Here is a 16,608-nt window from a genome sequence, read left to right as displayed (position 1 = left end):
ATTTCTTTTAATTGAATATACTTTAGTTTACTAAGAGACAATAAAGTGGCGTTTGATGTCATACTAATAAAAGTAAGCCATAGATTTATCTTAGTGTTCTAATAATTGCAGGGTAGTTTAAATTTTCTATGTATAGTATGTTTCATTCTGCTAAAAGTACTTATCATTAATAATCTCATCTGCCTAATGATTATGATGATCATCAGCATAATGATGATGTTGTAGTAGTAGAAGTGGCCATTTAGTATTTTTAAATTAAAATATTTTTAGTTTTTTTTTTTTTTTTTTTGTTTCTTTCGAAAGACACAGCAGGTTCAACTTACTGTGGTTTGTTAACAAAACTTAAAAGCAATTAATTATATTTGTAATCATGCTTTGTAGAAAACACGTTTTTATTTAAATATATTTATTATTTAAATGGCTATATGGTTATACATAATTGAAAAATAAACAATATTTTATTTAGCAAAAATGTTTGAATTTTTGCATAAAATTTAAAAATTTTCTTTTTTAGATGTGAACACATTATTGTTAAAGAACTCTAGACATTTTGGGTGACAAAAGCCACCAGAAACCATAAAATTAATTAAAAATATGTGTTTGTACTTACATAAAAATCTCTCATAATTAAATGTCAAAATGTTGAATGTTCTGCAAATATAAAGAAATATAAAAATATAAATTAATTTATTTTAAAGGAATATGTTTTCTTTTGAGTGCCATTATACTGGGTGACAAATTATTCTCTTATGTACCCGAAATTAAATTTTTATAAAAATATCAAAAAATAATAAAAAAATGAATATTTAAAATATTTTAAAATTATAATTTTATTGATAAAAAAATTTATATAATTTCTAAATGCTTGGCATAAATAAAAATCAAAATGTCCTTTCAACACAATAAATAAATAAAGTTAAATGTTTGATATACATTTATTTTCAATATTTGTTATAGGCATACATACATATATTTCTGTCTATATAATCTATTTGTGGTTCATATAGATTTTTCCAATAATTAAAATACATATACTTATGTACATACCTACATATGTACATACATTTTAAATGTATTTAGAATATTAGATACGCAAATATTTTTATATGTTTTTGTCAGGGTATTTTAACGAGTATAAAGCAATGTTAACAATAATATAAAATAAATACGAAAAATTATTGACCGATTATATTGATCGTATAATGACCCTATATTTTCTATATAAATAATAACAATTGGAATGTAGCTCCTAACGAAAGCTTTTATAGCTTTAGCCATTAACTTTTTGGAACGCCTTGACAAAATTACAACACAAACTATGGACACTACTATGGTCTAGACTGTAAGCCGGAATATAAATTAGACTATAGTCCAGACTATATATAAGACTATAGTACAGTCTATAAACTAGACTATTGCTCAGACTATAGACCAAGTTATAGTCGAGGCTATAGACAGTACTATAGTCCAGACTATTGACAAGACTGTAATCCAGACTATAGACTGAAATATAGTTCAGACTATAGACTAAAATATAGTCCACACTATAGTCTATATTATAGAACAGACTGTAGTCTATACTATAGTCCAGACTATCGACTTGATTATAGTCCAGACTATAGACAAGACTATAGTCCAGTGAAGACTATAGACTAAACTATAGTCCACACTTTAGCCTAGACTATAGACTACTCTATAGTCCAGACTATAGACTACAATATTTCAGAATATAGACTACACTATAGTTCAGTATATAGACTAGATTATAGAATAGACTGTAGTCCAGACTACAGACTAGACTATAGTCCAGCCAACAGACCAGACTACAGACTAGACTATAGTCCAGACTACAGATCAGACTATAGACTAGACTATAGTCCAGACTTTAGACCAGACTATAGTTCAGAATATAGACCAGACTTTAGTTCAGAATATAGACCAGACTATAGTTGAGAATATAGACTATACTATAGTCCACGCTATAGAATAGACTATAGTCCAGGCTATAGACTAGACTTTAGTCCAGACCATAGATTAGACTATAGTCCAGATAATAGACTAGACTATAGTCCAGAGTATAGACTAGACTATAGTCCAGGCTATATACTAGACTTTAATCCAAACTATAGACTAGACTATAGTAAAGGCTATCGACTAGACTATAGTTTAGACCATAGATTAGATTATAGTCTAGACTATAGACTAGACTATAGTTCAGACTATAGACTAGACTATGGTCCAGACTATAGACTAGACTATAGTCAAGACTATAGACTAGACTAAAGTACAGACTATAGTCCAGACTATAGACTAGACTATAGACTAAATTATAGTCAGACTATGGACTAGATTATAGTCCAGAATATAGACTAGACTATAGTCCAGACTGTAGACTGGACTATGCTCCAAACTACAGACTAGACCATAGACCAGACCATAGACCAGACCATAGACCAGACCATAGACCAGACCATAGACCAGACCATAGACCAGACCACAGACCAGACCATAGACCGGACCATAGACCAGACCAGACCACACCATAGACCAGACTATAATATAGTCCAGACTGTAGTCTAGACTATAATCCAGACTGCAGTATTTGTTATAAACTAGACTGCAATACAGGTTCGATTCAGTTAATAACAGATAGATAGTAGATTCATTTAAAAACTGTAGTCCAGACAATAGTCCAAACAGTAGTCCAGGCTGTAGTTCAGACTATAGTCCAGACTATAGTGCAGACTGTAGTACTGGTTGTACACAAAATTGCAGTACAAGTTCGATTCAGTTACTAACACAAATGGTAGATTCATTTAATAGATGTAGGGTACTAATTAATATTTGTCTGTATAAAAAATAAATATTTATGTACGAATGGAGACGATAAAAATCTGAGTATAAAACAAATTAAAAATTTGAAAATTTTAAATTATTTTAATCGCAGATTTGATTTTTTAAATAGATATTTTTTAAAAAGTTTACATAATATTTAGTTGTTTTGAATGTCCTTGTCGGAAATTAACAATAATTTTGGGCTAATTTTTAACTGTTATGTCTATTATGGATTTATATAGAGGTTTTAACCGATACTGGACCAATAATAATAAAATTTTGAAATAATTAATAAGTTGTCTTTTAGTACATCGCCTAGCTATATATGACAAGTTCTCTTCATATAAATTGATGGAATTAGTAATGAGCACTCTACTAGGAAAACAATACAATCATTCTTTGAGAACATGTCACTATATTTTCTGTCGAATTTGCAACATTTTGCATTTTAACCTTTAATTAATATGTTAACATGATACCGATAACCATCCACCTTACATATTGTTTTACTAACTAACGCTCACCCCTTTTCCCATCGCAATTTTTAAATACCGTAAAGTTATATCCTATAATTTTCAATTTGTATGAATGTATACGATTAGATTTAGTAACAAATTTGAACAGATATCAATTACACTATACATAGAACATAAAACGGTATACAACTATTGATATGTTCTTTTCGTTCTGCAACCATATATAATTGAATTATTTTGGCAAATGAAGCCATGTCATATAATTTGTTTAAGTCATAGAGAAATCGGAAAAAATTTCAATTTTATCTATATGCATGTTGAAATATTACATTTTAAAATTCATACACTTTCTTTACATTTGTTCCCCGTCATTCAAACATATTAAAATACATATACCAATTGATCATATGTTTAAGACATGCCTAAAATTAAAGCAAAATAATGGCAAATATTAACTGAATCTATTAACTAAGTTGCAAATCGAAAGTGTATTTTTTCAATAATCAATGCATTTATCATGCTTGATAATTTGGCCAACTGGGTTATAATTGTATATGCAAATGCAATGAGTCTAGTTGAAACTCATTGTATCACATTCCCCTAAAAAGGGGCAAAAGAATTATTTCATGTTAAATGGAGTTAAATTTCTGTCATGTATGTATTTATGTATGTATTTATTTGAATTTTTTGACACTTTATAAATTTATTCATATACATATTGAACCATAATGAAAAAGGTAGTTTATTTCATTGAAAAGAAAATTAAAATTTTTAAACATTTTTCGGTTTAGGTTTTTTGTCATTTTTAATGCTGTCGTTACTTTTTTCATGTACAGCATCTGTTTGAGAAACTTACCAATTTACATGTCAAATACACATTGCAAGCAATCAGTTCATTATTTAAATGTTCTACATAAAAGATGTTTATTAGGGTGGTACTAAGTATTTGTTTTAGACTAAAGTGGAAGTCATAATCCTATAAGATTATAACTCAGAGTTAGTTGCATTGTTCAGACTGTTGACTACTGAGTAGACTATAGCCCATACTACACTATAGTCCAGACTATAGTATAAACTGTAGACTAGATTATAGACTAGACTATAGACTAGACTATAGACTAGACTATAGACTAGACTATAGACTACACTATAGACTAGACTATAGACTAGACTATAGACTAGACTATATACTAGACTATAGACTAGACTATAGACTAGACTATAGACTAGACTATAGACTAGACTATAGACTAGACTATAGACTAGACTATAGACTAGACTATAGACTAGACTATAGACTAGACTATAGACTAGACTATAGACTAGACTATAGACTAGACTATAGACTAGACTATAGACTAGACTATAGACTAGACTATAGACTAGACTATAGACTAGACTATAGACTAGACTATAGACTAGACTATAGACTAGACTAGACTATAGACTAGACTATAGACTAGACTATAGACTAGACTATAGATTAGACTATACACTAGACTATAGACTAGACTATAGACTAGACTATAGACTAGACTGTAGACTAGACTGTAGACTAGACTATAGACTAGACTATAGACTAGAATAGACTAGACTATAGACTAGACTATAGACTAGACTATAGACTAGACTATAGACTAGACTATAGACTAGACTATAGACTAGACTATAGACTAGATATAGACTAGACTATAGACTAGACTATAGACTAGACTATAGACTAGACTATAGACTAGACTATAGACTAGACTATAGACTAGACTATAGACTAGACTATAGACTAGACTATAGACTAGACTATAGACTAGACTATAGACTAGACTATAGACTAGACTATAGACTAGACTATTGACTAGACTATAGACTAGACTATAGACTAGACTATAGACTAGACTATAGACTAGACTATAGATTAGACTATAGACTAGACTATAGACTAGACTATAGACTAGACTGTAGACTAGACTATAGACTAGACTATAGACTAGACTATAGACTAGACTATAGACTAGACTATAGACTAGACTATAGACTAGACTATAGACTAGACTATAGACTAGACTATAGACTAGACTATAGACTAGACTATAGACTAGACTGTAGACTAGACTGTAGACTAGACTATAGACTAGACTATAGACTAGACTATAGACTAGACTATAGACTAGACTATAGACTAGACTATAGACTAGACTATAGACTAGACTATAGACTAGACTATAGACTAGACTATAGACTAGACTATAGACTAGACTATAGACTAGACTATAGACTAGACTATAGACTAGACTATAGACTAGACTATAGACTAGACTATAGACTAGACTATAGACTAGACTATAGACTAGACTATAGACTAGACTATAGACTAGACTATAGACTAGACTATAGACTAGACTATAGACTAGACTATAGACTAGACTATAGACTAGACTACTATACTAGACTATAGACTAGACTATAGACCTAGACTATAGACTAGACTATAGACTAGACTATAGACTAGACTATAGACTAGACTATAGACTAGACTATAGACATAGACTGACTATAGACTAGACTACTAGACTAGGACTATAGACTAGACTATAGACTAGACTATAGACTAGACTATAGACTAGACTATAGACTAGCTATAGACTAGGACTATAGACTAGACTATAGACTAGACTATCGACTAGACTATACTAGACTATAGACTAGGACTATAGACTAGGACTATAGACTCGCATATAGACTAGGACTATAGACTAGACTATAGACTAGACTATAGACTAGGACTATAGACTAGACTATAGAATAGACTAGAGACTAGCTAGACTAGACTATAGACTAGACTATAGACTAGACTATAACTTACTAGACTATAGACCTAGGACTATAGACTAGAACTATAGACTAAGACTATAGACTAGACCTATAGACTAGACTATAGACTAGACTATAGACTAGACTATAGACTAGACTATAGACTAGACTATAGACAGCTATAACTAGACTATAGACTAGACTATAGACTAGACTATAGACTAGACTATAGACTAGACTATAGACTAGACTATAGACTAGACTATAGACTAGACTATAGACTAGACTATAGACTAGACTATAGACTAGACTATAGACTAGACTATACTAGACTATAGACTAGACTATAGACTAGACTATAGACTAGACTATAGACTAGACTATAGACTAGACTATAGACTAGACTATAGACTAGACTATAGACTAGACTATAGACTAGACTATAGACTAGACTATAGACTAGACTATAGACTAGACTATAGACTAGACTATAGACTAGACTATAGACTAGACTATAGACTAGACTATAGACTAGACTATAGACTAGACTATAGACTAGACTATAGACTAGACTATAGACTAGACTATAGACTAGACTATAGACTAGACTATAGACTAGACTATAGACTAGACTATAGACTAGACTATAGACTAGACTATAGACTAGACTATAGACTAGACTATAGACTAGACTATAGACTAGACTATAGACTAGACTATAGACTAGACTATAGACTAGACTATAGACTAGACTATAGACTAGACTATAGACTAGACTATAGACTAGACTATAGACTAGACTAGACTAGACTATAGACTAGACTATAGACTAGACTATAGTCTATACTATAGTCTGTTAGTCTATAGACTAGACTATAGACTAGACTATAGACTGTTAGTCTATGGACTAGACTATAGACTGTTAGTCTATAGACTGTTAGTCTATAGACTAGAATGTAGACTAAACTATATGCTAGACTATAGACTAAACTATAGGCTAAAATATAGACTAAACTATAGGCTAGACTATAGACTATTAGTCTATAGACTAGACTATAGACTAGAATATAGACTAAACTATAGACTAGACTATAGACTAAACTATAGGCTAGACTATAGAGTGTTAGTCTATAGGCTAGACTCTAGACTAAACTATAGACTAGGCTATAGAATAGACTATAGACTGAACTATAGACTAGGCTATAGAATAGACTATAGACTAAACTATAGACTAGGCTATAGAATAGACTAAAGACTAAACTATAGACTGGTCTATAGACTAGACTATAGACTAAACTATAGACTAGGCTATAGACTAGACTATAGAGTAGACTATAAGCTAGAGTAAAGACTGCACAATTGTTCATTCTATAGACTATATAATAGTTCTTACTACAATTCAGACTATAGACTAGACTATGTTCCAGACTATTGTCTAAACTAGTCCATACTACGGACATAGCTACTAACTAGGCTTTAGTTTAGACTTTAGACTTTAATATTGTTCAGACGATGCAATATAGACCAGACAGTAGAGTAGACTAAAGACCAGACTACAGCCCAGATTATAGTTCTTGCTGTTAAAGAAAAGTCTATAAGAAGACTATATCCCATAAGAATCTGAAGATTTCACTTTATCCTTAACTGTACAAAAAATATATATGCAAATTTTGAAAATAATGTTTTTAAATAATTTTTTACTCCCTGATATTTACACATTGGAACAGTATTTTCATTATGCGAATGAGAAAAAAATGCAAATTTGTTTATTTCTACATTTAAGAAAAATGTACAGAAGACTAAAAAATAACAATAATATTTCACTCTTAAAAAAAGAGATCTACCTGTCTGTATTTTTAACTAGTAGGAAAGTAATGTTGATCTTAACCGAACTGAAGATGAAGTACACCTGTCATGTGACCAATAAACTAATGTTAACAATTTTGTTTATATTAATAGATGTTGTTATAAAGATCTTAACTGTTTGGTAAAACCGATATCAGGGAGATAAAATATTTTCAAACTTAATGCATCTGGACCTAGAGACAAGTTTGTACAGATTTTATAAAAATGTAAACCACAACTCAGTTAGTTATTCGGTATAGTTTGACAAAATTTGAAGGTGTATATAGAACGATTATATTTTAGATGTTACAAACACTAGCACAAACTTGTAATGTTCTCCCCTTTTTAGTAGCATAGTGGATAATAATGTATACAGTCATTTAAGTTGCATGTTTGTGCGAGAAACAGCAACACAATATTAAGTGTGGGAAAATGATTTGAAGCATAAAGAGAAATATATAATTGTTGGCAACACATAGATACAGCAACAGAAAATATTTGTAGTGTGTAGCAAAAAAAATATATATTTAAAAAAATTGTATAAATGTAGGAATCAAGTTGTTAAATAATAAAATACTACTAAGTAGTAGTAAATAGTTATAACAAAGCAAATAATGAAGAGGCGTTGAAGTTGAAAGTAAAATGCGAAAAAAAAGACAAAAAATTTATATAAATTACAGCTTTTAGGGTGAAATAAAAATCTGCAAAAAAAGTTTTTGAATATTTAATAACACTTTGAAATTTCCAATTAACAATATGATAAAGTTTTAAAACTAAAGCTTTATGAAAAAAAAAACTTTGATCTAAAACTAAATTACATAAAGTTATTTAAAAGAATATAACTTTTTATTATATAAATTAAATTTACTGTAAACAATTTAAATAATTTCTAATAATAAATATGAAATTTTATAGCCTTGAAATTTGATTGTTATTTTTTTGTTTTATAAAATAAATATTTTATTTTTATTTTTGGTATTTTTTTATTTTAATGGTTATGCTGTGAAACGTGCTTTCAATATTTTTCAAAATTTAGTTGGTTATGCATATAGTTTAATCCCTAAAATCCTTCATATAACACGTTCATTTTCTAAATAGTTAAAAATGTATATTTAAGCTAACGTTGGCATTTTGTTTAATTTAGAATTTAGAAATATTACAAATAATGCTAATGTCTAAATAATCCTTTTTGCAAAAAATGTAGTCTAGAAACTCTGTAACAATATGCAGCCCACACCAAATTTTGGCAGTAATGGTTGGAAGTGGCTAGATGAATCTTAACATAGTCACTCGACTACAGTTGTAGCCATAATCTAATGTCTAGTCTGAACTATAATCTAGACTATAGTCTGTAATATAGTATAGTCAACAGTCTGCACTATAGTCTAGTCTATAGTTAGGACTATATTCAGGAATATAGTCTAGTCTATAGTTAGGACTATAGTCTAGTCTATAGTAAAGACTATACTCTAGTGCATAGTCAGGACTATAGTCTAGTCTGTAGTCAGGACTATAGTCTGGATAATAGTCTAGTCTATAGTCAGGACTATAGTCTAGTCTAAAGTCTGGACAATAGCCTAGTCCATAATCTAGACTATAGTCTAGTCTGTATTCTGGACTACCGTCTAATATATGGTCTTGACTATAGTCTAGTCTATAGTGTGGACTATAGTATAGTCTATAATCTGGACTATAGTCTAGTCTATAGTATGGACAATTGTCTATAGTTTAGTCTATAGTCTGGACTATAATCTAGTCTATAGTCTGGACTTTAGTCTAGTCTATAATCTGGACTACAGTCTTGTCTAGGGTCTGGACTAGCCTGCAGTATGGACTTTAGTCTACTCTATAGTCCGGATTATACTCTAGTCTATAATCTGGACTATATTCTAGTCTTTAATTTGGACTGTTGTCTCGTCTATAGTCTAGTCTTCAGTCGGGACTGTAGTCTACTCTAGATTGTCTGGACTGTAGTCTAGTCTATAATCAATACTATAGTACTTCTATAGTACTGGTCTATAGTCTGGAAAATACTCTAGCCTATAGTCTGGACTATAGTCTTGATTATATAGTCTGGACTGTAGTTTACTCTATATAGTTTGGACTATAGTTTAGTCTGTAATCAGGACTATATTCTAATCTATAGTAAGGAATATAGTCTAGTCTAAAGTCCACACTATAATCTAGTCTATAGTCTGGAGTATAATCTGGTCTATAGTCTGGCCTATCGTCTAGTCTATAGTCTGGACTATAGCCTGGATAATAGTCCAGTTTGAAGGCTGGACTATAGTCCAGTTTGAAGGCTGGACTATAGTCTAGTCTGAAGTCTGGACTATAGTTTAGTCTGAAGTCTGGACTATAGTCTAGTCTGAAGTCTGGACTATAGTCTAGTCTGAAGTCTGGACTATAGTCTAGTCTATAGTCTAGTCTATAGTCTGGACTATAGTCTAGTCTATAGTCTGGACTATAGTCTAGTCTATAGTCTGGACTATAGTCTAGTCTATAGTTTGGACTATAGTCTAGTCTATAGTCTGGACCATAGTCTAGTCTATAGTCTGGACCATAGTCTAGTCTATAGTCTGGACTATATTCTAGTCTATAGTCTGGACTATAGTCTAGTCTATAGTCTGGTCTATAGTCTAGTCTATAGTCTGGACTATAGTCTAGTCTATAGTCTGGACTATAGTCTAGTCTATAGTCTGGACTATATTCTAGTCTATAGTCTGGACTATAGTCTAGTCTATAGTATGGACTATAGTCTAGTCTATAGTCTTGACTATAGTCTAGTCTATAGTCTGGACTATAGTCTAGTCTATAGTCTGGACTATAGTATAGTCTATAGTCTGGACTATAGTCTAGTCTATAGTCTGGACTATAGACTAGTCTATAGTCTGGACTATAGTCTAGTCTGTAATCTAAACTATATTCTGGTCTAAAGTCTGGACCATAGTCTGTACTATAATCAAGTCCATAATTTGGATTATAGGCAAGTCCATGGTCTAAACTGTAGTATATTCTATAGTCTTGAGTAGTCTATTTGGACTATAGTCTAGTCTATAGTATTGACAATTGTAGTCTACTCAATATAGTTTGGACTATAGTCTATTCTATAAACTGGACTACAGTCTGGAAAATACTCTAATCTCTAATCTGGACTGTAGTGAAGTCTATATAGTCTAGAATATGGTCTATTCTTTAGTTTGGACTATAGCCTAGTCTGTAATCTAGACTCTATTCTAGTCTACATTCTGGACCATAGTCTGTACTATAATCAATTCCTTAGTCTGGAATATAGGCTAGTCCATAGTCTGGACTATAGTATAATCTATAGTCTTGACTAATTTGTCTTGTATAGTTTGTACTATAGTCTAGGCTATAGTATAGACAATTATCTAGTGTATAGCCTGGAATATAGTCTAGTCTATATTTGGAACTATAACCTATACTTAGGTCTAATTTATAGTCTGCACCACAGTTTAGTCTTTAGTTTGATCTGTATTGTATTGCATAGTTTGAACTGTTGTCTTGGAATGATATCCTAGTCTAAAGCCTGGGCTATAGTCTAGCCTCCAGTCCTGCCCCTATGATAATGTAGGCTATTATTTAAATTTTCACAACAACTAATAAAATTTAATTATGAATTTTCATTGAGCACTAAATGACTTTTTATGCTTCAGATACTAGTATTGCGAATAACACAATAATCAACAAACCATAATGATGATCATGTTAATGTTGTAAATTTGCATGTAAATTGTACGCTGATTCGTTATGAATTTATATAGAAAGTTTTTTTTTTATAAAATCAGCAGAAAGTGGGCAAGAGAAAAGTAAAATGTAATTTAATTCAAAATATTAGATTATTATGAAAAAATATATTTTAAATTTTTAATTAAAGTATTTTTCTTTTTGCAAAGTCTATATTAGTTTTAAGGGGTCGTTTTATTAAGCGATTTTCCAATAGTATCCAGAGGTTTAAAATTATGTAGCTGATTAGTTCTTTTGGGTTTAAAGCCTCAATATTTATTGGCTTGAGTTTTAAAGATTTAAATTAACTGTATTAGCAACTTACCACTTTATTTTATGGCAAAACGGTAAATGGTTTAATCTGAAAAGAAAGAAAATATAAACAATGATATTAATATCCAAAAGATATCGTACCGTAAAAATTGTCAAATGTTAAAACTTGAATCGGAGTTTGTTAAAAACTTATAATTCTCTTTTCTTTATTGGCAAATTACTTTAAATTTCTAACTTTCACAGCTGTTAAATGTTATAAGAACACATATACATATGTACATATATGTATGTTTATGTTTATGTATATTTATTTTTATGTTTTCACAGAAAAGTTTATACTTCATTAAATATTTGAAATTCATAAAATACAGGATTTAAATGTCTTTAGTTTCCTTACGCAGACATTCTCATTTAAGTATACATACATACAAACATAAAATATACAAACATTTATTTTCACTGGGGGCTTATAAATTTTCTTCAATACAATATTTATCCTAAATATACTATACACAGATTTGAATGTATGTATGTATCTTTTAGATACAGAATAATACGAATGTTTTGAATAGATATTCCTTATTATGTCTGATGCAAAAAGTAAATATCTAGAAACCAATTTAAGAACAAATATGAGCAATCATAGTTTAAGCAAATTTTCTGTACATAGGCACACACATACGCATCTGTGCATATGTATGTATTTGTAAATAATTTTCTACATAATATTAAACTTTAAATAAGGATTATAAAGGCCTAGTAATTTTCTCTATAAAATAATGTTTTTGTTCAAAAATCTATTCAATTCTAATGTTTTCTATTGACTTCTCTACCCAAAAGGTCTTAAGGGCATAATAAGCTTTTCTTTCATTCTTTAAACAATCATCTTAGTTTTGAAAAACAGTTTTTTTAAAAAAGTTGCTTACTTTGTGATTAGAGAGTTTAGAAAAAGGACCTTAAAAATTAAGTGAAATGAAAGTAAAAAGGTTTATGTTTATACATTTTCTCAATGACAAAAAAACAATTTGAAATCTTTATTGCAGAGTTTTATTTGTTACTAAATAAAAGGTTTTTTAACAATTAAATTTTTTGAGGCCTTTTATTAACAAAATTTGTCATATGAAATGAAATTGTTATCATTTGCCTTTTTTATTGGGATACAAAATTTATTTGGTATTTTTATTGCTATAGGTCATAATATGAAATTTATAAAAGAAGAAATTGTAAAAGGGTACAAAGACACCCTACACAAATTGTATTCTATAGACAGTTCTATATAAGTTTAGTATAGACAGTTCTATATACGTTTAGTATAGACAGTTCTACATAAGTTTAGTAAATACTCGAGGCTACAAATTGTTCCACATTAAAGACTATTCTGTAGTCGAGACAATGGTCTGTTCAGTAGTTGAGACTATATACTGTTTTATAGTCGAGACCAGAGATTGTTCTATAGTCAAGACCAGAGACTGTTCTATAGTCGAAACCAGAGACTGTTCTATAATCGAGACTATAGACTGTTCTATAGTCGAGACTATAGGCTATTCTATAGTCGAGACTATAGACTACTTTGTAGACGAGGCTATAGACTATTCTACAGTCGAGACTTTAGACTATTGTATAAACTATTCTATAATCGGGATTATATATCTATTGATCTATAGTCGAGACTATAGACTATTCTATACTCGAGACTATAGACTATTATATAGTCGAGACTATAGATTATTGTATAGTCGAGACTGTAGATTAGTCTATAGTCGAGACTATAGACTATTCTACAGTCGAGACTATAGACTATTCTACAGTCGAGACTATAGACTATTCTACAGTCGAGACTATAGACTATTCTATAGTCGAGACTATAGACTATTCTATAGTCGAGACTATAGACTATTCTATAGTCGAGACTATAGACTATTCTATAGTCGAGACTATAGACTATTCTATAGTCAAAACTATAGACTATTCTATGGTCGATACTATAGACTATTCTATAGCAGAGACTATAGACTATTTTATATTCGAGACTATAGATTGTTCTATAATCGAGAATGTAGACTATTCTATAGTCGAGACTATTGACTATTCTGTAGTCGAGACTATAGACTATTCTATAGTAGAGACTATAGACTATTCTATAGTAGAGACTATAGACTATTCTATAGTCGAGACTATAGACTATTCTATAGTCGAGGCTATAGATTATTGTATAGTCGAGACAGTAGATTAGTCGATAGTCGAGAGTATAGACTATTCTACAGTCGAGACTATAGACTATTCTACAGTCGAGACTATAGACTATTCTATAGTCGAGACTATAGACTATTCTATAGTCGAGACTATACACTATTCTATAGTCGAGACTATAGACTATTCTATAGACGAGACTGTAGAATAATCTATAGTCGAGTGTATAGACTAATCTATAGTCGAGTCTATAGACTAATTTATAGTCGAGACTATAGACTAATCAATAGTCGAGACTACAGACTAATCTATAGTCGAGACTATAGGCTAATCTATAGTCGAGACTATAGACTAATCTATAGTCGATATAAAGACTATTCTATAGTCGAGACTTTAGACTATTCTCAAGACTATAGACTAATATACAGTCGAGACTACAAGCTGTTCTATAGGTTAGACTATAGACTATTCTATAGTCGAGACTATAGACTATTCTATAGACGAGACTATAGACTGTTATATAGTCCAGACTATAGACTATTCTACAGTCGAGACTATAGACTATTCTATAGACGAGACTATAGACCATTGTATAGTCGAAATATAGACTATTCTATGGTCGAGACTGTAGACTTTTTAATAGTCGAGACTGTAGACTATTCTATAGTCGAGATTATTGACTATTCTATAGTCAAGTCTATTAACTATTCTATATTCGATTAAGATTTTTCGCTTTCATGTCCACTCTACACTAAATTAAAAAATCTCGTAACTCCTCAACAATTAGTTTTATCCCAATATCAATATCAAAATCAATTTTTCGATAAATGAAAATATTTGAAAAGCTGCAATTATGATTATGATAATAAATTTTTGATAACAAAAGAATGCAATTTTGGCATATGTATCACATATAATTAAAAAGGAGTCTGTTGAGAACTTTTCAATTTACAAAATTATGTGTTATAAACTAAGAAACTTTGACATTTGATATTATTGTTATGCGTGTATGTAGGGATGGTTATACAATACAAACATATGCATATTATTCAACTAGACAATAATACTTAGTTATCGATACTTATTCAAACATCAAACATATACAAACATCACAATATTCTAAAGTTATGCTTATTTCTAAACATATTTTCCACATCACGAATAATTTTCATTTTTATTATAACAATGAAATGTATATCAAGGAATATTGCAGCAACAATGATAACAACAACAACAATAGAAAAATAGAACTAATGTTACAGAATAATTCAACTATTGTACAAATTTGTTTATAACACTACTCAACAAAACAACATTTTATGAAAATTGAAATTTTTTACTTCAACACAAGTTTATATAACGCACATATGAATACATATGTATGTACATTGTACATACATATAAATCTATGTATGATGTATGTATTTATTTATCTGTTTGTAAACTCTAACACATTCAAAATAATTGACATATGTTTAAAATTTTTGTAATAATAGCAACCAATTTAACAATTGTGCAAGAACAATGTTCAAATTATGTTGGTATTATATTTTAGCTTTTTTTCACTGGTAACTAACATTTTATTAAAAAAAATGTTATTCAATAGTATTGTAAATGTGAATGAATAATAACATTTAAAATTAAACCAAAATTTCATGTATGTGGTGAATCAACTAAAAGGTTGGTTTTATTTTAAATATTATTTTGTTAGGGGATTTGAATACACATATATGTACTAGCAAAAAAATCGATAATATAAAGGCAAAAATATTATCAAAAGTTGGTTCAGACTATTCTTTAGTCTCGACTATAGACTATTCTATAGGCTCGACATTAGGCTATTCTATAGGCTCGACTATAAACTAATCTATAGTTTCGACTATAGACTATTCTATAGTCTCGACTATAGACTATTCTATAGTCTTGACTATAGACCATTCTATAGTCTTCAATATAGACTTTTCTCACTATTCTATGGTCTTGACTATAGGCGATTCTATAGGCTCGACTATAGACTATTCTATAGGCTCGGCTATAGACTATTCTATAGTCTCGACTATAGAATATTCTATAGGCTCGACTATACACTATTCTCGACTATAGACTATTCTATAGTTTAGACTATAGACTATTTATAGTCTTGACTATAGACTATTTAATAGTCTTGACTACAGACTATTCTATAGTGTTGACTATAGACTATTCTATAGTAATATTGTCTTGACTACAGACTATTCTATAGTAATATAGTCTTGACTATAGACTATTCTATAATCTTGACTATAGACTATTCTATAGTCTTGAGTATAGACTATTCTATAGTCTTGACTATAGACTATTCTAAAATCTTGACTATAGACTATTCTATAGTCTTGACTATAGACTATTCTATCGTATTGACTATAGACTATTCTATAGTCTGGACTATAGACTA

At 29.9% G+C, this 16,608-nt stretch overlaps 1 long non-coding RNA gene across 1 annotated transcript in view; it reads right to left on the bottom strand.

Moving 5' to 3' along the window:
* Window positions 1-600: 600 nt before the first annotated feature.
* The window catches only part of LOC119608113, a 79,552-nt gene continuing 63,544 nt past the window's right edge, over window positions 601-16,608 (bottom strand). Inside the window, exons 4-5 of the long non-coding RNA XR_005231793.1 lie at window positions 12,037-12,072; window positions 601-651 (exon numbers count right to left, since the gene is read on the bottom strand). This is a non-coding gene — a long non-coding RNA (uncharacterized LOC119608113). The remainder of the gene's footprint in view (window positions 652-12,036; window positions 12,073-16,608) is intronic.

This window comes from Lucilia sericata, unplaced genomic scaffold, assembly GCF_015586225.1.
Source record: "Lucilia sericata isolate MDLA Ls3-8-SP2 unplaced genomic scaffold, ASM1558622v1 Contig000793F_arrow, whole genome shotgun sequence".
Taxonomy (NCBI): domain Eukaryota; kingdom Metazoa; phylum Arthropoda; class Insecta; order Diptera; family Calliphoridae; genus Lucilia; species Lucilia sericata.
The sequence above is the reverse complement of the archived record's forward strand: the minus strand, read 5'-3'. Positions and strand labels throughout refer to the sequence as shown.